The sequence below is a fragment of the Rhinopithecus roxellana genome, chromosome 12 (genome assembly GCF_007565055.1).
Source record: "Rhinopithecus roxellana isolate Shanxi Qingling chromosome 12, ASM756505v1, whole genome shotgun sequence".
Taxonomy (NCBI): Eukaryota; Metazoa; Chordata; class Mammalia; order Primates; family Cercopithecidae; genus Rhinopithecus; species Rhinopithecus roxellana.
The window spans coordinates 86,057,206-86,070,277 of record NC_044560.1 but is presented as its reverse complement, the minus strand read 5'-3'; the positions used below and the strand labels follow the sequence as shown (position 1 = coordinate 86,070,277).

Below are 13,072 nucleotides of genomic sequence, written 5' to 3'. Positions count from 1 at the left end.
TGCAATGGTATGCATCTCGGCTCACTGCAACCACAGTCCTCCTGGGTTCAAGCGATTCTCCTGCCCCAGCCTCCCGAGTAGCTGGGATTACAGGCATGTGCCACCACGCCAGCTAATTTTGTATTTTTAGTAGAGATGGAGCTTTTCCATGTTGGTCAGGATGGGCTCAAACTCTCGACCTCAGGTGATCCGCCTGCCTTGTCCTCCCAAAGTGTTGGGAGTACAGGTGTGAGCCACCACGACCAGCCAAATAAGTCTTAAGTCTATTTTCCCATCACACATGCCTGCCTGTTTCTCCTCACTATCCAAATCAGTAGATCCATTTCTGGTCAATAGGCAGCTAAAATCCAAACTCACAGTATAAAAGACTGTTGTGCATTCAGGTTTTAAAAAAATTCCATCTTACAATTTTTGAGGAACGATGAAAGCAAGGTCTCTTTTACTTTTTTCATTATACTTTAAGTTCTGGGGTACACGTGCAGAACATGCAGTTTTGTCATACAGGTATACACATGCCATGGTGGTCTGCCGCACCCATCAACCTGTCACCTATATTAGCTATAGCTCCTAATGCTATCCCTCCCAGCAAGGTCTCTTTTTCAAAGACAGATTGGTTCCTTATTTTCTCCTTTTTCCTTGACTGAGGCCTACTTTCCACTTTTCTGGTAACTGCCACCTCTGATTCTAAATCCTTTGGAACTCTTTCCTTTCCTGCCACTCTAGCTTGGCTTCAGAGTGCAAGTCTTCCTGTCTCCTAGATCCTTAAAAAAGAGCCTTGAGGCCGGGCGCGGTGGCTCACGCCTGTAATCCCAGCACTTTGGGAGGCTGAGGCGGGCGGATCACCAGGTCAGGAGATCGAGACCATCCTGGCAAACATGGTGAAACCCCCTTTCTACTACAAATACAAAAAAAAAAAAAAAAAATTAGCCGGCCGTGGTGGCGGGCGCCTGTAGTCCCAGCTTCTCGGGAGGCTGAGGCAGGAGAATGGCGTGAACCCAGGAGGCGGTGGAGCTTGCAGTGAGCGGAGATCATGCCACTGCGCTCCAGCCTGGGCGACAGAGCGAGACTCCGCCTCAAAAAAAAAAAAAAAAAAAAAAAAAAAAGAGCCTTACAGCAGGCACCTGTAGCCCCAGCTACTCGGGAGGCTGAGGCAGGAGAATAGCGTGAACCCAGTATGCGGAGCTTGCAGTGAGCCGAGATCGTGTCATTGCACTCCAGCCTGGGTGACAGAGCAAGACTCTGTCTCAGAAAAAAAAAAAAAAAAAAAAGCCTTCATTATGGAGGGCAGATGATAACTAACACAAATGTGGAGAAGCTGAAGTTATTCACTTAGAATAATGGGCTCCAAAAAAGAAAAAAACAAACAAAAAATCTCTTATAGGAGTAATTCCAGGACTACGGTTTTATTCTGGGTTAGTACATGAAAGACCCAAGTAATCCTGCCATTATTTTTTATTTCTGTGATTGGGGCTCAACCACCTTCCCTCATTTCCATCTTTAGTTCAACTTTTGCTGAAAGTTCCTATCCCAACGCAGAAAGTTAAATAAGGCCTGAGTGTCAAGTGCAATAAATGGTTCATACAGCCTCTGTCCAGCCCATTTGAGCACTACACACAAGCAGTAAAGCAAAACTCACTAATAATTAACTATTTGTCATCAGGTAGATTCCCTTCACCTGAAAGTACATATGCCTTGCAAGTCTAAACATCAATTAAAAAGAAAGCACCGAGTTTTGTGCAGTGGCGGTATCATAGCCAATGAAGTTTACGTGAGGTACAATTACTGCTATTTGTAAGACAAAACAAAACAAAGTAAAACAAAACAAAGTACCTATGAGCTTTGGCATCTTGCAACCCCTTCAAATGTGTCATCATACAAACATAAAAATAGTGGAGACTGAGCGTGGTGGCTCACGCCTGAAATCCCAGAGCTCTGGGAGGCTGAGGTGGGTGGATCAGGAGGTCAGGAGTTCAAGGCCAGCCTTACCAACATAGTGAAACCCCATTTCAACTAAAAAATACAAAAAATTAGTCGGGCATGGTGGTGGGCACCGGTAATCCCAGCTACTCAGGAGGCTGAGGCAGGAGAATAGCTTGAATCTGGGAGGTGGAGGTTGCAGTGAGCCGAGATCTCACCATTGCACTTCAGCTCAGGCAAGAGTGTGAGACTCTGTCTCAGAAAGAAAAAAAGGAAAGCATCCTGAAAATTTCTGAGGCAAGGGAAAATGCAATGCAACATTTGTTTGGCTATAAGAAGAACAAAACACGTATTAGTGACAGATCCATTACATCCTTTTCCAACAAGATGCACATTAGAGTAAAATAATTCCTACAGATTTCCTTTTAACATAGCCCTACTCATCTTTCCAAACTAGGGCTAAATCATAGTATGACAGAGTACAGGTATTAATAGTCAAAGGATGAATGCTGCAAATCTTCCTGCTGGGCAATACTACTTGGTAGTAACATAAAATACATATACATATATACACATACACACATTTTGAGATGGAGTCTTGCTTTGTCACCAGGCTGGAGTGCAGCGGTGTGATCACGGCTCACTGCAACCTCTATCTCCCAGGTTCAAGCGATTCTCCTGCCTCAGCATGCTGAGTAGCTGGGATTACAGGCATGCGCTACCACGCTCAGCTAATTTTTGTATTTTAGTAGAGACGGGTTTTCGCCATGTTGGCCAGGATGGTCTCGATCCCCTGACCTTGTGATCCGCCCACCTCGGCCTCCCAAAGTGTTGGAATTACACATGTGAGCCACCACGCCTGGCCATAAAATATTTCAATTTAAACCAAAGAGAGTAATATGATAGAGCACACAACAAAATTCACATTCATTCTTTCTTTTTTTTTTTTCTCGAGACGGAATCTCTCTCTGTCACCCAGGCTGGAGTGCAGTGGCACAATCTCAGCTCACTGCAACCTCCGCCTCCCAGGTTCAAACAATTATCTGCCTCAGCCTCCTGAGTAGCTGGGATTACAGGCGCCGGCCAGCACGCCTGGCTAAGTTTTTTTTTTTTTTTTGAGGCGGAGTCTCGCTCTGTCGCCTGGGCTGGAGTGCAGTGGCCGGATCTCAGCTTACTGCAAGCTCCGCTTCCTGGGTTTACGCCATTCTCCTGCCTCAGCCTCCCAAGTAGCTGGGACTACAGGCGCCCGCCACCTCGCCCAGCTAGTTTTTGTATTTTTAGTAGAGACAGGGTTTCACCGTGTTAGCCAGGATGGTCTCGATCTCCTGACCTCGTGATCTGCCCGTCTCGGCCTCCCAAAGTGCTAGGATTACAGGCTTGAGCCACTGCACCTGGCCACTAAGTTTTGTTTTTTAGTAGAGATGGGAAGTTTTATTTTTTCAGTAGAGAAGGGGCTTCACCATCTTGGCCAGGCTGGTCTCGAACTCCTGACCTCATGATCCACCGGCCTCAGCCTCCCAAAGTGCTGGGATTACAGGCATGAGCCACCACACCCGGCCCACATTCATTCTTAAACTGAAAACAGGAGATCATAAAGAAATTGGAGGTTTCGAGACTAGGCACGGTGGCTCATGCCTGTAATCCCAGCACTTTGGGAGGCTGACGCGGGCTGATCACCTGAGGTCAGGAGTTCAAGACCAGCCTGACCAACATGGAGAAACCCCGTCTCTACTAAAAACACAAAAAATTAGCCGAGCGTGGTGGCACATGCCTGTAATCCCAGCTATTTGGGAGGCTGAGGCAAGAGAATCACTTGCACCTGGGAGGCAGAGGTTGCAGTGAACCTAGATTGTGCCACTGCACTCCAGCCTGGGCAACAAGACCGAAACTCCATCTCAAAAAAAAAAAAAAAAAAAGGAAAAAGAAAATGCAAGTTTCAAGAGTTATTTCCAGATACACATATAGACCTCCAGGGGATATCATCCAGATTCTTCCTGGAAAATTAGTAAACAGTATTTACATAACCCTGATGGTTCAAATTACTGTTAAAAAATGAATTTTTGGGCGGGCACTGTGGCTCACCTCTGTAATCCCAGCACTTTAGGAGCCTGAGGCGGGCAGATTTATCTGAGGTCAGGAGTTCGAGACCAGCCCGGCCAACATGGTGAAACCCCATCTCTACTAAAAATACAAAAAATTAGTCAGGTGTGGTGGCACACACCTGTAGTTTCAGCTCTTGGGAGGCTGCGATAGGAGAATCTCTTGACCTGGGAGGCGGAGGCTGCAGTGAGCGGAGATCGTGCCACTGCACTCCAGCCTGGGTGCAACAAAGCAAGACTCCATCTCAAAACAAACAAACAAACGAAAGGCCGGATGCGGTGGCTCACGCCTGTAATCCCAGCACTTTGGGAGGCTGAGATGGGTGGATCACAAGGTCAGGAGTTCAAGATCAGCCTGGCCAAGATGGTGAAATCCCATCTCTATTAAAAATACAAAAAAAAAAAAAAAAAAAAAAAAAAAAAAAAAAAAAAAAAAAAAAAAAAAAAAAAAAAAAAAAAAAAAAAAATACAAAAAAAATTAGCCGAGCGTGGTGGTGGGTGCCTGTAATCCCAGGTACTCGGGAAGCTGAGGCAGACAATTGCTTAAACCCGGGAGGTGGAGGATGCAGTGAGCCAAGATCGGGCTACTGCACTCAAGCCTGGGCAACAGAGTGAAACTGCATCCCAAAAAAAAAAAAAAAATTTTTTTTCAATTGAAAAAAAAATTTGCATGAGATTTCAATAAAATATAAGGCAGTTACAATAATGAAAGGAAACTGCATGACGATGAGTAAGATGCAGACATATAATCTCAAAACTAATTTATATAGACACTTTTTTTTACTGCTACAGATAAAGTTATAATCTTGATTGGAGAGAGATCTGAACAAATTTAGCAACAAACTTTCTGTTTTTTACAAATAATAGCCCAGACTGTAGTCCCAGCTACTCAGGAGGCTGAGGCAGGAGGATCACCTGAACCTGGAAGGCAGAGGTTGCGGTGAGATACGATTGCGCCACCGCACTCCAGCCTGTATGACAGAGTAAGATTCCATCTCAAAATAAATAAATAAAATAAACTAATAACTCAATATTGAAAATTTTGGGGAAAAACCTTAAAATTCTGTATGACTATAAATATAACTTGAAGAAATTATTTTTTAAAAAGTCATATTATGGATGATAGTGATTTATATAATGAAATTCAAATCTTCTATATTTTCTGTGATAACCATTTACCATGAGTGACCCAAATACAATGTTTAAACATAATACACAAAATTGAATTCTGACATCATTGATAATTTGCTTACTTTCAGTCCTGAAAACCACAGCTTTACATGTATTTTTCTATTTGGTCATTACAAAGATGTATTGGTCACGGTAGGAGGATGGAACTCATTTTATTCCGCGATGTGTTCGCTTAATTTATAACTTTTAAATATTTAGACAGAGTATGTGGGCTTCCGTTCATAATCTTAGCAAGGACCCCACAAAGGCTAGGGGCCAGTGTGAACCTAGCACCCCAACCACAAGTACGTTTCAAAACTAGGCTGGGAATGAGGGGTGCAGAATACTGATTTAACAACAATTCCCTATTAGAGCTAGGTGGCTGGCATGTGCCACACCAAAGGCAGGAATGGGCAGGCCCAGGAGAGCCCTAGGAATGACTGTTCAAGGAAGGAGGCTATTGTCCCTCAAGCTGGAATGTAGTCAAGGAGGTGCTTTCAGGGTCAGCAAATGACAGCTGCAGCCAAAAGGAGATCTACAACAACCACAGGAGAAAACACCATCCTCCTCTTTGGGCCAGAGGGAAAGAGAGACAGATGTCAAGGCAAAGAATCAGCTGCACCTTAATCTCCTCACTTTACTTGTCCCCATACTGCTTTCCTTCCTGCAAGTCATTTCTGCCTAATCAGATCCTATGAGTTTGTAAACCAATTGAACTCCAGATTTTATCAGACTAGCAAGAATCAAAAATAATATGGGGGCTGGGTGCAGTGGCTCACACCTGTAATCCCAGCAATTTGAGAGGCCGAGACAGGTGGATCACGAGGTCAGGAGATCGAGACCATCCTGGCTAACACGGTGAAACCCCATCTCTACTAAAATTACAAAAAATTAGCCGGGTGTGGTGGCAGGCGCCTGTAGTCCCAGGTACTCAGGAGGCTGAGGCAGGAGAAGGGTGTGAACCCTGGAGGCAGAGCTTGCAGTGAGCCAAGACCGCGCCACTGCACTCCAGCCTGGGCGACAGAGCGAGACTGTCTTAAAAAAAAAAAAATGGGGCTGGGTATGGTGGCTCACACCTGTAATCCCAGCACTTTGGGAGGCCAATGCGGGTAAATCACCTGAGGTCAGGAGTTCAAGACCAGCCTGACCAACATGGTGAAACCCCATCTTTACTAAAAATACAAAAATTAGCAGGGCATGGTAGCACACGCCTGTAATCTCAGCTACTAGGGAGGCTAAGGCAGGAGAATCATTTGAACCTGGGAGGCAGAGGTTGCAGTGAGCTGAGACTGTGCTAGCCTGGGACTCTGTCTGAAAAAAAAAAAAAAAAAAAGTTGGGCATGGCGGGAGGCACCTATAATCCCGGCTACTTGGGAGGCCAAGGCAGGAAAACTGCTTGAATCCAGGAGGCGGAGGTTGCAGTAAGCCGAGATCACGTCACTGCACTCCAGCCTGGGTGACAGAGCGAGACTCTGTCTCCAAAAAAACCCAAAACAAAACAAAACAAAAAACGGATAAATCCAGGCATAGTAGAGTAGCCTTTAGCATACTAAATCCTTTCACTAGAATCAATTACAAAATTTAACAGACTTTATTTACTGGTAAGGGGACTTTCCACGACAAAATAGTGGAAACCCAAGCAGAAAACAGCAGGAGACAGTTAGCAGTACTGGATTCTAAAGTAGCTGGAACTCAAGAGGCACAATCTGGGAGAGGAGGAAACCACAGAAAAACAATGTGCATACAAATCTCCCCTCCTCCAAGTCATTGGCTGACTCCTAAACTGCACATTTACAGAGTGAGACTTAAAAAACTTAACAGAACACAGCAGTTAAATGTCAAAGAGCTGATAAGATTATAGCAGCTATGCTGAGTTGAGAGTTGAAATTTAAGACTAGCAGATAGAAGGGTTTTGGTAAAGACCTGGATTTCTGGTTGAGACTCAAGGAGGACCTTGCCCCAAGAGTAATGGCCATGCCCCAAGAAGAAAAGAGACCACTTCCAAGAAGAAAGGACAAACTGAAATAGAACAGCCTTAACAACGCCTGTAATCAACAGGATCAATGTCATCTGCTACTACTATCCACCTGCCTAATGGCAACCTTAGCCTGCTTTGATTTGAAGGAAGTACATCCAGATGCTAATAATGTTCATCCAAAATGTCCAGAATCTAATAATAATTTATGGACCAAGAGGAAGTTTTAAAATCCCAAAACTGACTGGAAAAAAATGGCAACAGAAACAAACCCACAGGTGACTCAGATATTGTTCTTGTCAGGCAAGGACTTGGTTATGTTTGAGAAAATAGAGGAAAAGATGGAGAAGTTCTGCAGTGACCTGGAATCCATTAAAAAAAAAAAAAAAGAGAGAGAGTTAAATGGAAAATCTAGACTTGGAAAACACAGTGAGAATATTAAGAATTCAACAGATGAGTATCAAATTAGTGAAGACAAACTAGAAGGTAGACTGACGCACAGAGATAAAAGGATGGAAAATTGAAATAATGTGCCATGTGGGATTCCTATTCAGTTCTAGAATAAGAATCTAGAATAATGTGCCATGTGGGATCTCTTATTCGGTTCTAGAATAAGAGAAAATAGACAATGCAAAAGAAGTAATATTTGAAAGAAAATACCAGGCAAGGTGTCTCACGCCTGTAATCCCAGGACTTTGGGAGGCCCAGGCAGGAGTTTGAGTCCAGGAGTTCGAGACCACCCTGGGTGACATAGTGAGACCCTCATCTCTATAAATAAATTAGAAAAATTAGCTGGGCATGGTGGTGAATGCCTGTAGTACAGGCTATATGGGAGGCTGAGGCTGGGGGACCACTTGAGCCCAGGAAAGAGTTCCAGGTTATGGTGAGCTATGATCGCACCACTGCACACCAGCCTGGGTAACAGACTGAGACACTGTCTCGAAAAAAAAAGTAACAAAAAATACCTACAATTTTTTGGGACAATTTCCCAAAACTGAAGAAAAACATCAAACCACATGAATTCAAGAAGTTCTGTGAATCACAAAAAAGACAAATATAAAGAAAAAAGCGAGTAGGCATATCATAGTCACACTGGTGAAAACCAAAAAGAAAATCTTAAAAGCAGTAAGAAGGTTGGGTGTGGTGATTCACACTTGTAATTTGAACATGTTGGGAGGTAGAGGACAGAGGACTGCCTGAGCCCAGGAGTTTGAGGCCAGCCCCTGGCAGCATAGTGAGACCTCCCATCTCTAAAAACAATTTAAAAATTAGCTGGGTGTGATGGTGTGCATCTGGAGTCCCAGCTACTCGGGAGGCTGAGTTGGTAGGATTGCTTAAGCTGGGAGGGTGAGGCTACAGTGAGCTGTGATCATGCCACTGCACTCCAGCCTGGGGGACAGAGTGAGACCCTGTCTAAAAAAAAAAAAAGAAAAGAAAAGAAAACAATGAAATCTCAGAAGCCAATGTAATATCTTTAAAGTGCTGGGGACAATCTACCTAAAATTCTATATTCAGTAAAAATATCCTTCAAGATTAAGAGCAAAATAAAGACACTTTCAGATAAATGAAAACACTGTAGAAATGCTAAAGGAAATTCTTTTTTTTTTTTTTTGGAGACAAGAGTTTTACTCTTGTCACCCAGGCTGGAGTGCAATGGCACAATCTCGGGTCACTGCAACCTCCACCTCCCGGGTTTAAAGGATTCTCCTGCCTCAGCCTCCTGAGTAGCTGGGATTATAGGCATGCATTACCACTTCCGGCTAATTTTTTGTGTTATTAGTAGAAAAGGGGTTTCACCATGTTGGCCAAGCTGGTCTGGAACTCCTGATCCCAGGTGATCCACCTGCCTCGGCCTTCCAAAGTGCTGCCATTACAGGTGTAAGCCACTATGCCCGGCCACTAAAGGAAATTCTTTAAGCTAAAGTAAAATAGTAGATGGGAATTTAGCATAAAAGTTGGAAAGGAGGCCAGGCATGGTGGCTCAAGCCTGTAATCCCAACACTCTGGGAGGCTGAGGCAGGCGGATCACTTGAGGTCAGGAGTTCGTGACCAGTCTGGCCAGTGTGGTGAAACCCCATCTCTACTAAAAATACAAAAATTAGCTGGGTATGATGGTGCACGCCTGTAATCCCATCTACTCGGGAGGCTGAGGCAGGAGAACTGCATGAATCCAGGAGGTGGAGGTTGCAGTAAGCCCAGATCACGCCATTGCACTCCAGCCTGGGTGGCAGCGCAAGATTCCGTTTCAAAAAAAAAAAAAAAAAAGTTGGAAAGGAAGAAAACTTTTTATTTGTAGGCATGACTGCATATAGAAAACTCTAAGGAACCTCCCCCAACTCAATCCTGGTAAAAGAAACTACTGGAATAAGTGAATTCAGCAGAATCATAGGATAATACAAGATCCATATTTTAGAATTTTTCTTATCACTGATCTTCAACATTGTAGTAGAAGTTCTAGTCAGATCAATAAAGCAAGAAAAAATAAAAGACAAACTTTGAAAAGTAAGTAAAATTGTTATTATTCATGGATGACATGATTCTGTACAAAGAAAATTCAAAAGAATCTCCAAATTATTAAGCTTAGCAAGACATTTGAAAATCAATTTTGGCCAGGTACAGTGGCTCACACCTGTCATCCTAGCAATTTGGGAGGCAGAGGCGGGTGGATTACCTGAGGTCAGTAGTTCAAGGCCAGTATAACATGGTGAAACCCGTCTCTACTAAAAACACAAAAAAATTAGCTGGGCGTGGTGGTGGGCACCTGTAATCCCAGCCACTCAGGAGGCTGAAACAGGAGAATCACTTGAACGTGGGTGTCGGAGGCTGCGGTGAGCCATTGTGCCACTGCACTCCAGCCTGGGTGACACAGCGCCACTCCGTCTCAAAAAAAAAAAAAAAAATCAATTTGATTTATTTGCACTAGAACAGAAAAATATAAAAATAACCATTGCTACAACATCATAAATATCAAGTATATGAATAAATCTAATGAAAGCTATTAAAGAACTCTACAGTGAAAACAAAACATTGCTGAGTGAAATTAAGGAAGATCTAAATAAATGCTCATTGATGGAAAGAGTCAATATTAAGTTAATTTTTCTCCTAATTAAGCTGTAGAAGAAAATCCCAGCAGGGGGTTTTTGTGGAATTTGCAAGGTAATTCTAATGTATATATAATGTGCATACAGAGCCTAGAATAACCAAGACAATCTCAAAAAAAAAAAAAAAAAACAAAAAAAAGTTGGAAGGGCTTATAAAGCTATAGTAAATTAAGATAGTGTGGTACGGACACAAGCAAAAACAAAACAGAGTCCAGAAGCAGATATACTCCTCTTATTTCTTTGCATTATACTACTTCTTTATACATTACACTTTGCTAAGATTTATTTTATTTGGCCAGGCACGGTGGCTCCTGTCTGTAATCCCAGCACTTTGAGAGGCCGAGGCAGGTGGATCACCTGAGGTCAGGAGTTCTAGACCAGCCTGGCCAGCATGGTGAAACCCTGTCTCTACTAAACCAAAATTAGCCAAGTGTGGTGTAATCCCAGCTACTTGGGAGGCTGAGGCAGGAGAATCACTTGAACTCAGGAGGTGGAGATTGCAGTTAGCTGAGATCGTGTTACTGCACTCCAGCCTGAGCGACAAGAGTGAAACTGTCTCCAAAAAAAAAAAGAGAAATTTATCTTATTCAACTGAGTTCTGCAAGGTCTTTTACTAGCCTGATGGGAAGGCTGGAGGCAGAAAGCTATATGCTTTTCAAACCAAACTAAAATGTCCATGGTTAATTCTGCAGGCAATGGGGAGCCATCATTTCCGAAGTGCCTTGGTACGGGGTTACATTGATGAGCAGGATGTCCCAACCAGTAAGTATATACAAGGTACTGAGAAGAAATGAGAAAAGAAGACGGTCAGTCTTCTGGGAGGTGAAATTTGAGCTGGGTTTTAAAGTGTCTACTACCAACCAATAATGGGGGATATTCCTGGTATAGAGACAGCATGTACAGAACCACAAATAGTCGGGCACAGTGGCTTAAGCCTGTAATCCCAGCCCTTTGAGAGGCCGAAGCGGGTGGTTTGCTTCAATTCAAGAGTTCGAGACAGCCTAGGCAACATGGAGATAACCTGTCTCTACAAAAAATATAAAAATTAGCTGGGCGTAGTGGGGAACACCTGTTGTCCTAGCTACTCTGGAGCCTCAAGTGGGAGGATCGCTTGAGCCCGGAAAGCTGAGGCTGCCTGTGAGCCGTGATTTTGTCACTGCACTCAGCCTGGGCCAAAGAGCGAGACCCTGTCTCCAAAAAAAAAAAAAAAAAAAAAAAAAGGCACAAATACATGGGAACTAGAAGGAGCGGGATTATTGTTGCAGATAAAGTACAAGTGCAAGAGTGCCAGTAGAAGCAACTGGAAAGCTGAAAAAGTAGACATGGGTCATGGGTCATGTCAGGAAGGTCCCTGATACCAAATACCTTAAAATTAATCTTGTAAATTAGCAGCGTTCAAACTGTGCTTTTGGGGTTCAGCAAACATTTCTTTTTTTTTTTTTTTTTTTTTTTTTTGAGACGGGGTCTCGCTCTGTCGCCCAGACTGGAGTGCAGTGGCGCGATCTCGGCTAAATGCAACCTCTGCCTCCGGGTTCAAGCGATTTTCCTGACTCAGCCTCCTGAGTAGCTGAGATTACAGGCGTCTGCCACCAAGCCCAGCTAATTTTTGTATTTTTAGTAGAGACAGGGTTTCGCCATGTTGACTAGGCTGTTCTCGAACTCCTGACCTCAAGTGATACGCCCGCCTCGATCTCCCAAAGTGTCGGGATTACAGGCGTGAGGCACCGCGCCCGGCCAGGAGTCAAACTTTTGAAAAATCACTGCTTAATGAAGGAGAGCTACAGGTGTGATGAAGGCTTTTGAAACGGAGGCTGCGGAGGGAGACCAAAGTCTGAAGGCCCGGTTACGACACAGGAGCAGGAGGCGGCGAGAATCGCTGGAAGCGGGGAGCAGTAACCCCCCAAATCTGTGAGGGTAAGGTTAAAGGAGGCGACAAACACAATCCAGGTCAGGGCCTGGCCCGGAGTTCCCGACCCCCATCTGGCGGAATCTGCACTCAAAGTTCCGTCTCTAAAACCCCAACCCGACGCCTCATCCTCCCTCCGACCGACAGGAGAAACCCTGCCCCTTTCGAGTAAGGCGCAGGAGTAAAAACCGAAACCAGAGCCGCATGAGGAGCCTTACTAATTTCTCTCAGAGACGCCCGCCGCGCAAAGCTTCTCAATCTCGAAGCGAAACGGCCCCGCCGGCCACGCCCCTCTCCCGTCGTGCTCCGCGGCTGAGCATGCGCAGGGCCGCAGGCCCAGGGTGGTCCCAGCTCCCTGCGTTGGGAAGGGCGACCTTGGGATTGAAAACGTGGGAGAGAGGGAGGGGAAGAGTCCTTACGGCCCGCATAGGATTTTACCCTTGAAGTCGTCGCTGGCTGGCAGCCAAAGTGGGACCCTTGACTCAGAGCTCAGGCAGGGCAGTTAGATTTTCTGTATTTGAGAGATGGCTTTACCACTTATTAGCTGTGTGCTAGTAAGCGATTTGACAACTTCTATAAATCTCAATTTCTTCGTCCTTGAAATGGGGATAATTGTAGTGGCTGCATCGTAGGTTTGTAAAGATTCGGCAGGCTTCTGCAGAAGCTGGACTCAAAAAAAAAAAAAAAAAGGCAATGTTAGTGAAGTGCCAGGTGCAGAGTAAATTTCCAGTAAAAGGAAATTATCCTCAGAGGTAGGGAGTTCAGACTTCTTTCATTAATACATTAAAATTTAAAAAATGGCCGGGCGCGGTGGCTCAAGCCTGTAATCCCAGCACTTTGGGAGGCCGAGACGGGCGGATCATGAGGTCAGGAGATCGAGACCATCCTGGCTAACACGGTGAAA

General features: G+C 44.5%; 1 protein-coding gene across 2 annotated transcripts in view; it reads right to left on the bottom strand.

The window, feature by feature from the left end:
* The window catches only part of ZMYM1 (zinc finger MYM-type containing 1), a 39,175-nt gene extending 26,712 nt beyond the window's left edge, over window positions 1-12,463 (bottom strand). Inside the window, exon 1 of one of the 2 annotated variants that reach the window (XM_010385160.2) lies at window positions 12,387-12,463. The gene's annotated coding sequence lies outside the window, so the exon portion shown is untranslated. The remainder of the gene's footprint in view (window positions 1-12,386) is intronic. The other variant, XM_010385157.1, reaches the window with a different exon arrangement.
* Between the last annotated feature and the right edge of the window lie 609 nt (window positions 12,464-13,072).